The sequence below is a fragment of the Acanthochromis polyacanthus genome, chromosome 15, assembly GCF_021347895.1.
Source record: "Acanthochromis polyacanthus isolate Apoly-LR-REF ecotype Palm Island chromosome 15, KAUST_Apoly_ChrSc, whole genome shotgun sequence".
Lineage (NCBI taxonomy): Eukaryota > Metazoa > Chordata > Actinopteri > Pomacentridae > Acanthochromis > Acanthochromis polyacanthus.
In genome coordinates this window covers 20,013,123-20,024,167 of record NC_067127.1, presented here as the reverse complement: position 1 = coordinate 20,024,167, position 11,045 = coordinate 20,013,123, and the positions used below count along the sequence as shown (strand labels likewise).

The 11,045-nt window shown below is 41.5% G+C and overlaps 2 long non-coding RNA genes across 7 annotated transcripts in view; both read right to left on the bottom strand.

The window, feature by feature from the left end:
- Positions 1–204: 204 nt before the first annotated feature.
- LOC127537468 (uncharacterized) overlaps positions 205–11,045 on the bottom strand; it is a 46,642-nt gene continuing 35,801 nt past the window's right edge. For 2 of the 6 annotated variants that reach the window (XR_007947114.1, XR_007947112.1), the window contains one exon: positions 9,356–10,162. This is a non-coding gene — a long non-coding RNA (uncharacterized LOC127537468). Of the gene's footprint in view, positions 382–407; positions 1,522–2,301; positions 2,348–9,355; positions 10,163–11,045 lie in introns of those variants that run through there. The other 4 variants (XR_007947120.1, XR_007947126.1, XR_007947123.1 and 1 more) reach the window with 4 other exon arrangements.
- LOC127537470 (uncharacterized) lies at positions 3,400–4,439 on the bottom strand. Its single transcript, XR_007947130.1, has 3 exons — positions 4,349–4,439; positions 3,588–3,696; positions 3,400–3,458 (listed from the first exon to the last, which is right to left on the bottom strand). It is a non-coding gene; the product is annotated as an uncharacterized LOC127537470 (long non-coding RNA).

Here is an 11,045-nt window from a genome sequence, read left to right as displayed (position 1 = left end):
CCATTGCTTTAGCATAAAAATAATTCTACCACAAAAGTCAAAGAATTCCACAGCCAGTTGGAAATGATGTTTGCGTTCTATTTTAGGGTCTCGTGACAACTCATGTGTATAGTTTTAAAGATCAAAGGGATGGTTCGTTCATCTTACCTGTTCTCCCCTACATATATTTTATTATACATTTTTAAATAAACACATTCAGTAACATGACATCAAGGTTTCTTTTATTAACAGGTGCGCTTAAGCCGGACAGTCTGCCCTGTCCTGTCAAAATCCTCACTCCTGAAATGTTCGCTGCACAGTTTGCAGTTTTTTGATGCAGCAAAACCGTCCCTTCTTAGAGCGAGTTCGCATTGCCTCCTCTTCTCTGTGTTTTGGGGAAACCTTAAAAACATGAGAAGATACCAAGATATATGAATTATTGACAACATTTTACGCCCTTCTTACCTTTAACATTAATGGTAAGGACAAACATACTGAGCTAAATTCTGATATTGTTGGGGTAATTCATGTAGCCTATGCTTGAATGCCATTATGAAAACCTAAATAACAGTAACATGTTAAAAGAAATGTGAAAAAGAAATATTCAGTGATTATTATTATGTAAACAAATGGTAGAAACATTTCTAAAACGTCAGGGTCAAAATAACTTGTATTATATAAGTACAAATCCACTAAGTTAGTAACAATTATCCTAAATATGTCCCTCAAGTCATTTCTTACGAGTAAAAGGTGATTCCACAGGCTCTTGTTTTGAAGGAACGTTCATTTGAGCATCCATATGCTGCACAAAAGTGTGGCATCTTGCACTGTAGGGGGGTATTTTTGCAAACACAAAGCCAGCCTTACTGTATCACAATGAATCTAAATCTAGGATATATTTCACTAATGAAACAGCTTGGAAATCATGTTAAAACGAATGAGTAATTATGCCTTTCCCACCTGTATAGAACTAAGTCCAGGTTACTTTGTAATAGTCCAAGTGGCTCACATGTCTCATTCACAACCTCTTGTTTCTTTGCTAGCTAATATCCAACTGCATCCACACAAATTGTCATTTAGACATAAATGACATAATTGAAACTCCCAGATTGCAGCCTTGCAAATGGCTGTAACAAACACACAACTATGCAGCGATTTTCGAAAAGAAAAACTGCAATTTCAACAGGTCTGCGCAATCATAGCCACGTTAATGAGGTTTTTAATAAACCAAACCGTTTGTAAATCCGTCAAGAATTCAGCAAATTAAGTGTATTTTTGTTTGTGTAGGTCGCTCGCCTTCCATCCACTACGACAGAGCGCTCCGGAAAAGTCCCCCTAGGTAAGATGGCCGACCGGTGACGACGCCGGCGAAAATCCCATCAGCCATCTAGCCTTTCTATGTATATCTATGGTCCTGGGTGACGGAGTGTGATGTTGAAACAGTGCCGAAACAGTCCAGGAAGCATCACTGATGATGTGTTCAGGGGCATCAACTGTGTGCTGTATCTACTTCAGATGCGCCGCTTTGGATAAAAGCGTCTGCTAAATGAAAGTGTTGAACTGTAGTGAACAGCATACGACACAAGGGAGAACCAAAACAGGCAACAATGCATAACAGTTGGTTATGTTGCACAGCTCAGGATGGGAGCATCTCTAATGACTGACCACACACACACTGAGGATTTCAAATCTGCAGTTTTCATTCTGAAACAATCTACAGGACCGAAGCACTTAAACTGCTCCTCCTATTGTAACAAAAACTCACTTTTCTGCCTGGAACACATCCAGGGACTGAATGCGTCCTGTCATCTAGGACAAGATGCAGCATGAGCAGAGATTAATCAGAATAGAACAGAATAGCCACTTTATTGTCAACCACAACAGACACTAGTTGGTGCACATTATGACTGAATTTCAGATACAAACGGTTAACTTTAGTGTATTTACTCCAAGTAAACTCACAACCAGCAGTATGTTCAAATGCTGTGCAGCTTTAAGATGGAGTCCAGGTGTTTGTGAGAAACCAGTGTTTTGAAAGCACATTTTTTAAAACTGATTTTAGTTTGAGAACCATAACACATGCTCTCCAAAAATAAATATAAAAGGAAGGGTGCATTATGTTACACTTTTAAACAAACAGATACAGTTCTATTGTGTTCTTTTGTTTTTTATTTGAGGATCTCTCTTTTTGCTGTTGATCAGATCAAGCATGCGGTGCCCGTGTGGAGGAAAAAAAGTTGTTGGAAATTTTAAAAAAACTTCTGGCTGGGTTGAGGGTAGAGAGGAAGGAGAGAACATGAAGACTTTGGAGGTCACTGAGGCCCGATAACAGCAGATCAGAAACATGCAGCTCCAGATCCAGAGAAACCTGCAGAGGACAAAACACAAAGTCAGTGACATACATCTAACTGTATGAAGACAAAGAGGAGAGGAGAGAGGAAATCCTCCAGCAGCCTGGGCTGGAAAATGAACATTTTGAGAAAAACTGAGTCTAACAATGAGCTAACTGCAGTTGAAGCTGTCATTCACAGCGTCTGCATGGATATTTAAGTCACCTGTTATCATGACTCTGTCTGTACTGAGATAAAATCAGTGAAGAACTCTGAAAATTCAGATAGAAACTCTGAGGGAGAGGCAGGTGGGAGAATGAACAACTAACAGAACTTAGAGACATTACAAAGGTTAACTGCACCAACGGACTCAGAGATGGTGCATTTTAGTGTTCAAAGTCACCTTTCATTTGGTGTAATAACAAAAATATCAGGATATCATAGAGTTTGACTGAAATTAGACCTGTGCTGTGATGTATACATCATCTGGAGCTCTCACTGCAACATGACAGTGTCTTCTCAATGACTTTATCTGTATAAGCAATGAATTTGGGGAGTTTGGCGCATGCTTTGGACCAGGCTTCTGATTGTGGGTTGGGAACAGCCCATACGCCTGGCTACATCACTGTAGCTCAAACCGGCCTCCACCATACCCAGTGCCCGGAGACGTCGTTCATGTGATAGACGCGGCATGATGCTGTTCACTGCACTAACAATGGTGGCCTTTTTGGGCCTTTATATAGGCCTTCAAAACCCATTCTCAAATTGTGCAGATACTCACTGAGTATTGCTTGGTGTGTATTTGGTTCACTTTTGCAAAGTGACCAACCCATGTGCAATGAATCATGACAAAATGACAACTCATCATTATCTCAACTACCAGGGCACTAGATCATCAGTAAATCCACAATGAATAATTACAACCCCCCTACAAGTAGAATTCTGCGTACATTTCTGCCTCAAAGTTTCTATTGACTGTCAGTATACAAACACAATAAACACAATAGTATTAGATTTAGTCTTTGTATCACCTTTTGCGTCACTGTAATAATCGTCCCTCTGCCATAATCTGGATTCACTTCATGGGCTGTTCCTTGTCTGCTTTCTTGATCTGATCTTTCATAAGATCGGGGTCTTGGAGAGATGGCTCTAAAGACAGCAAAAAGAAGAGAAAACTTTAATTGACTCAGAGATAAATAATTACATCTGAGCTAAATTACTTCACATACTCATATTAACATTAAGTTTCTAATTAGCCAGTTTATTTGATAAACTTACCTTGTGTTAATTGCACGGTCTCTCGAGTCATGCACTAGTCCTGGATCTGCCTCCCGTCATCTCTGGTCCATCCTGTCTGAATCTGCTTGATGTCGTTGAAGCACCAGTTCTTTAAAACAAAAAAAGAGAGATACAGATGTATTTTTCAATTGATTCTGACATCACTACATTTGTCAGACTGTGATGTGCTACATGCTAAATCCCTGCAGTGTCTGTTGGATCATTCTTTCTTAAGCACATTTAAATTATCAGTGCATCCGGTAAAGTCTCAATAAAGTTGTTCTTTCTTCTCCTCAGAGGCTGGTCGTCGTCTCTGGCTTCATCTCTGTTGGGGCTCGGTCACCCTGAACTGTGACATTGTCACTGTGGACTCCACTGTGGGTCCAGGGTGGGATACAGATGCACATGTTGCTTCTCTGTGACATGCCGTCTGCATCCTGTTCACCTTCTGACAGAGCGGAGCTTCACTGTAAGGGGGGCACCACAGGAGGTTTCCCACAATCCCCCCAGATCCGCCCACACCTCTGACGGGCACCCTGACCAGAGTCCCACCGACAAGAACCGAGCTCAGACAGAATCACACAAATACAATCGAAGATAATTCATTCAAATAAAGTTGGAATAGATCTGATCAGACATAATCACAGAGATTCATTCAAATAAAATCTGACCAGATCCCATTCAGAAAATCACACGTAGCTAAAATGCTTAAAATAAAACAGGGTAAATTTAATAAATGAAAGGTTTGTGAACCTTCTTACCTGGAGGTTGGCTGGCAGCAAGTCCAGCAGCCCTCTTAGGTAAGGCAGGAGGTATCTGGGGAGAGAAACTCACACACTGGTTAGTAAAAAATGCTAAGAGGGACCTCCTGCATGTTTGTCACCAATCTGTATGTTTGTCAGGAGGTCCCTCAACAGAAAAACTTGGAGGGGAAGAAGAATGTAGGCAACCCCCGAAGAAAGATAGATTAGATAGGACAGAGAGGAGGAGGAGATAGGAGAGAGAGGGAGGAGAAAAAGAAGGGTGAGATCAGAAGGAGGAGGAGGAGGAGATAGGACAGAGAGGGGAGGCCCCTCCCTTCCCCTCTCTCTCCGATCTACTCCTCTCCTCCTGATCTTCTCACCCTTCTTTTCTCCCCAAAAAGAAGGGTGAGATCAGAAGGAGGAGGAGGAGGAGAAAGGACAGAGAGGGGGAGGGCTCCCCTCCCTTCCCCTCTCTCTCCGATCTACTCTCTCCTCCTGATCTTCTCACCCTTCTTTTTCTCCCCAAAAAGAAGGGTGAGATCAGAAGGAGGAGGAGGAGGAGATAGGACAGAGAGGGGGAGGGCTCCCCTCCCTTCCCCTCTCTCTCCGATCTACTCCCTCTCCTCCTGATCTTCTCACCCTTCCTTTTCTCCCCAGAAAGAAGGGTGAGATCAGAAGGAGAGGAGGAGGAGAAAGGACAGAGAGGGGGAGGGCTCCCCTCCCTTCCCCTCTCTCTCCGACCTACTCCCTCTCCTCCTGATCTTCTCACCCTTCTTTTTCTCCCCAAAAAGAAGGGTGAGAAGATTAGAAAGAGGAGATAGCAAGAGAGAAGGGGAGGGAGAAAAAGAAGAGTGAGAAGATCAGGAGGAGGAGGAGAACCCCTCCTCCTGAGAGAAGTGAGAAGATCAGGAGGAGGACGAGAACCTCTCCTCCTCCTGATCTTCTCCTGATCTTCTCCTGATCTTCTCACTCTTTTTTTCCTCCCTCCCCCTCTCTCTCCCATCTCCCGGATGAAGATGAATGGGAGGGTGGAGGTGGAGGTGGAGTTGAAGGTGAAGGTGGAGGTGGAAGGTGAAGGTGAAGGTGAGGTGAAGGTGGAGGTGAAGGTGGAGGTGGAAGGTGAAGGTGGAGGTGAAGGTGGAGGTGAGAGAGGGGGAGTAGGAGGGGGAGAGAGGGTGGTACAGGGGAAGAGGAGGGGAAGGAAGAGATGGGGGGAGAAGAAGAAGGAGAAGAGATGGAGTGAGGGAGGGGAGAAAAAGAGGGTAGGGGATAAAAGAGAATGACGGAGGGTCATTCAGAAAACGGTAAAGACGAGAGGAAAAAGAGTTGGAGGGAGGAGGAAAGGAGAAGGGAGTTAGGGACACGAGAAAAGCAAGGTGATAGGGGGAGGAGGAGGGGGAGGAGAGAGGGGAAGAATGTGGGAAGAGGAGAGGGGAGAGTAGGAGGGGAGGGGGAGGAGGAGGGGGAGGGACGAGGGGAGAATGAGGGAAGAGGAGAGGGAGAGTAGGAGGAAGAGGGGGAGGAGAGAGGGGAGAATGTGGGAGGAGGAGAGGGAGGAGGTGAAGGAGAAGAAGAGCGAGAGGGAGAGTGAGAGGAGAGTAGGAGGGGGAGTAGGAGGAGAAGAGGCCGGTACAGGCGAAGAGGAGGTGAAGGAGAGGGGAGGAGGAGAGATAGAGTGAGGGACTGGAGAAAAAGCGCAGAGCGAGAGGGGGAGGTAGAGGAGAGAGGAGAGAGGGAAGAAGAGCGAGGACGCTTGGAGGGAGGGGGAGGAGGAAGAGGAAGAAGAGGAGAGGAAAGGGGAGGAAGAGGAGGAGGAAGAGGGGGAGGAAGAGGAAAGAAGGAAGCGAGGGGAAAGCATGGAGGAAGAGGAGGAGGAAGAGGAAGAGGCAAAGGGGAAACGGGGGAAGGCAGAGGAGAAGAGGAGGGAAAGAAGGGGCGGAAGCCAGGGGGAAAGCATGGACGATGACCTCCAGGGGGAGGTAGGGGAGAGAGTAGAGAGGGGGAAGACAAGCGAGGACGCTTGGAGGGAGGGGGAGAGCATGGTGGAGGTGTGGGTGGAGGTGGAGGTGAGGGTGAGGGTGTAGGTGTGGAGGTGAGGGTGAGGGTGTAGGTGGAGGTGGAGGGTGAGGGTGTAGGTGTAGGTGGAGGTGAGGGTGGAGGTAGGTGAGGTGTAGGGTGGAGGTGAGGGTGAGGGGTGTAGGTGTAGGTGGAGGTGAGGGTGAGGGTGTAGGTGGAGGTGAGGGTGGAGGTGAGGGTGAGGGTGTAGGTGGAGGTGAGGGTGAGGGTGTAGGTGGAGGTGAGGGTGGAGGTGAGGGTGAGGGTGTACTACACCTGGAGTCTCGCGAGAAGTCCGAAGTCCGCTGGAAACAGAAACAAAAACAACATTTCAACACAGACTCTCAGGAAACTGGAGCAAAGAGGTGAAGCTGCTCAAAGAGGGACGCTCAGGAGAACCTCAGAGGAACTCAGAGGGGAACATGTTGCTGCACCCTGAGTCTCTGATCGACTCCAGCTTCAGGGTTTCAGGAAGATGCTTCACATTTCTGCTCAGGGACTGATCCAGAATGAAACTTCTCAACTAAAATCCTCACTTTGTTTCTTTAGTCAGCAGAGACTAAAAACCCACACAGCTCTGCAACGTCACAAACCAGCTCTCATGAATGCTCCTCGTTTTAGTTCTCCCTCGTTTCATATCTATTTCACCTTTTTTAACTCCAAATTCATCTATACCATGCATCAAAATGCAAAAAACTCAATCTATTTTACAAAATGATCTTTTAACAATAATAATACAGTAAACTACTGTGAATATAGATTAAAATATCTGTAAAGTATTTAAATTAAAATAATAATAAAGTATAACCAAATAATAATTATTGTATTACAGATTATATTTTCTGTAATACTACTACTACTACGAGAAAATAAGAAGAAGAAGAAGAATGTTTTAAAAAAATAAATACAGATATTTGCTGTTCTTTTTCACTTGGACAGTACACTATTCCACTATTTGTAACGATAATAGTACAGTAAACCACTGTGAATATGGGTTAAAAAATAATGGAACAGGAAATATCTGTGATGCATTTAAATAAAATTTATATTAAAATAACCATAATATTAATCATTGGATTATGTTTTAAATTGTCTGTAAAACTATAACAAATTATTATTATTATTTTGTTGTTGTATTTCTAATTAATTTTAAAAGTATTAATACAGATATTTAGTGTTATTTTCACTTGATCAATGCAGTATTCCACTATTTTTAATCAACAATAGCAAAACACTGAAATAACAAGAAAATTACAGTCTGTTGATTTAGGCATTAGTTACGTTTTTTTTAAAAATGTCTTTACAGTCAAAATGTGCATGAATATTATTTTTACTAGATCCATCCGTTCTCTATACACCGCTTTATCCTCACTAGGGTCGCGGGGGGTGATTTTTTTCTGTAATTGATGAAAACAGGACAAATCTGTAAAATAACCATTTTGAAATCATTTACCATTTGATTTCAACCCCCAATGTACAGAGATTTTTTTTGGCGAGGTTCGTTCACATTTCCAACTAGAAAAGCACTCGGAGAGCGCAGACCTCCGCCAAGGATATTGACATTCCCATGGAACATTGTATTCACATACATTTATGCACGATTTAGAAATTGAAGTATTGTATTGTATTTTCATGGCGGAGGTAATAAAACTCGGATCTGTGTCGTTCAGACTGTCATGAAAAGATCAGGATACAGGTCGCATAGGAGCAACAAAATCCGATTTGGGTCACTTGAGCCTGCAGTGTGAACATAGCCGAACAGTTCCATCGTCTCCATGGTTACCAATTTGGAGCATTGTATGAAAAATAGCCCAGTCGCCATATTGCTTTTTAATTTTTTGAAGCCAAATTATACAGATTTTTTTACACTGTTTTTCACTCAATATACACTAAAAATGAAATATTTCTTGAAACAAAAAGTCTAATTTTACGGCCAAACATCGTAAAAGAACAAACAACCATTTATAAAATACAGATCTTTGACGTTTTCTCAGTTAGCTAACACACAAATCATTTTACTGCTCTCAGCACATTGAAATGAATATTCAACAATAAAATAAACAGAATTTTGCTTCAGAAAGTTTAAAAAGAGGCTCCGAGGACCTTCAGTGATTCTGGGATTATATTTAGAGCATTTTATAAAACGAAGCTCAATTATCATCTTGTTTCTGAAACTTTTTGACACCATTATTTACCCATTTTTAGTCCTTAACGTGCACGGAAAAATCGTCTAATTTTCGAACATTGTGAAATAACAAATATCAATTTATAAAATACAAATAATTGACGTTTTTCACAGTGAACATGTAAATTATTCATTTTACTGATCTCGGCACATTGAAATCATTTTATGAGAAATGGACCATTTTCCACCGATCTTTCCATGCTAAACAAACTAACAGTTTTATCAGCACATTCCCCTGTACGGTTATACAGCAAAACACAGTGTTCAGAGAAGATCAGCTGATGAGAAAAGCATAAACATAATTTTCTTACCTTCATGTTGACGATCCAAATGGAAATGGGAAAGTTCAAAGTTCGGCAGGCCTTCTTGCCTTCTGTTGCTATGGCTTAAATGATGCACACTGCACTGAAACAAAAACGTCGCCGGATTTGCATAAAAAATTACGACAGCGGTTGCGTGAAATTATGTTGTGCTTTGGTTTGAACACATATTCAACCAATATCCCCACGATTAATATATGCTATTAATATATGCATTATTATTTCACGTTAAAATCCTTTAGTCAAATCATGTTTCTTTTTCATTCTTGACCCATGTTATACATGCATCAAGCATTTGTATCAGACATGTGTTTATGTCATCTTGTTGGCGTTTCATTTGTTTAAATCTACAATGCATGATCAAGTTTTATATTCTATATATGATACAGTTCTACTGATGCAACCTAAATGACTTCTGCTGAAGCTATATTTGTGTTGACCTACAAAGCAATCAAAACACAGCACTCAATCATCAAACAGGCTGATTTAATATTTCTTACCTGTTTTAACAGTGAAATATTTCATCTCAAACAATGCATTTAATCTACAGAAATGTGCTCCTTCCACATTCAACTTAAAGCGCACATATGCAGAATTGAGGCTTCAAAACACTCCTTTGGGGACCTCAGATAACATGGTTAAAACCTTTAAAATGTCAAGTTTGCATCTCTGTTAAGACAATATGAACCAAGTGTTCAGCCAGTATACTTCACAACTATTAGGTAGGATTAGGATTACATTCAAATATGGAGTGACTTACAGCCACAAGAAATAAACATGTGAACAAAGACAGTCTGACCATCCAGACCGACCTTGTCTTTTTTTTTTTTTTAAACACAGTTAAGTGAAACACTTGAATAACAATTGCATAAACCTATCAATAGCAACTTTTTTTAAACAAACACTGCAAGACAACATGAGGCCCAAAGGCCAGTGCAAAATGGAAACATCAAACATCATAAACCAGTATTCAAGAAGTCCGTTTTTCAGGACCTGAGCTTTTTTGGAAAGGCTGCCCCCATCAAGCTCCATGATCACCATTTGGACCACTTCAAAAAACGTACTTCTGCTGAGGAGATAGTCCATGTTTAGGGCATACAGGAGTCCAAAGAGGAGGGCCAGTGGAACATTGTCCAGTTCTTGGAGGACTATTTGGTCTTCCAGGATGATTCCGATGTCATCTGCTTTGGACTGGGCCTCATGTTGTTTTGCAGTGAAGATTCCCACAGTGGTGTCTTCTGCGTAGTCCACAAAGATGGCTTTGCTGTTTCCCTACAATGACATAAAAAGTCAGTACACTTTAACAACTTCTGGATGCCACATATGAAAAAGTTGGAGTGATGCATGGTGTGGTAAATAGTAACGGCTGGAACAAGTGGGACAAACGGGTCGTGTAAATAAATCTCCAAGGAACATTCACAAGTTTATGGAATCTAAATAGAGGTAGAAGAAAAATCTGCACAACTAATTGGCTCTCAAACATTTTACTGCTTACACCACAGAGTGACGTTTCCGACCTTTGTTGTTCATTAAATGACAGATTAAAAAATATATATTTTTGGGGCTCAATATTTATTTTGTACACTGGCATTTGTTATTTCTGTAATATTTGAGCATTTCTACTTAAGTCGATGGTGTTTCATTGTGCTTCATGTTTATTGCAACTTGTCTTATTAAAGGTAAGGTTAAGTAAATTTAGAATACGGTTTACTGTCATTTTTATGTCAGAGTTACAACTTCAGTGCCTTAAAATGGTCTTCAGTATTATTGTTTATTGCAACATTTTTCAAACTTCAAATTGTGTTATCTTGACAGAGGCCTAGTTCAAATCAAATATTGATTTTACTATTAATAACTGAAACATTGCTTAATTCACAAAAATATTTGACATGATGTAAATTCAAAGGCTGTTTTCTCAAAATGCATTTTCTCACACACTAGGAACAATATCTGCTCTCTAAGTGGAGCAAAACATGAAAACTCCATCCACATCCACCAAATATGGGCTCTTCATACCCGCTCAGAAAAATCCAGATTGCTGTTCATGTGTGACCACGAGCAACAGCACACACTGTTTTGGAGCGCAAACCTGCTAATAACACAAATATACAGTAAAATGGCAAAAATGGACTGGAACAGTAGACAGTACTATTAA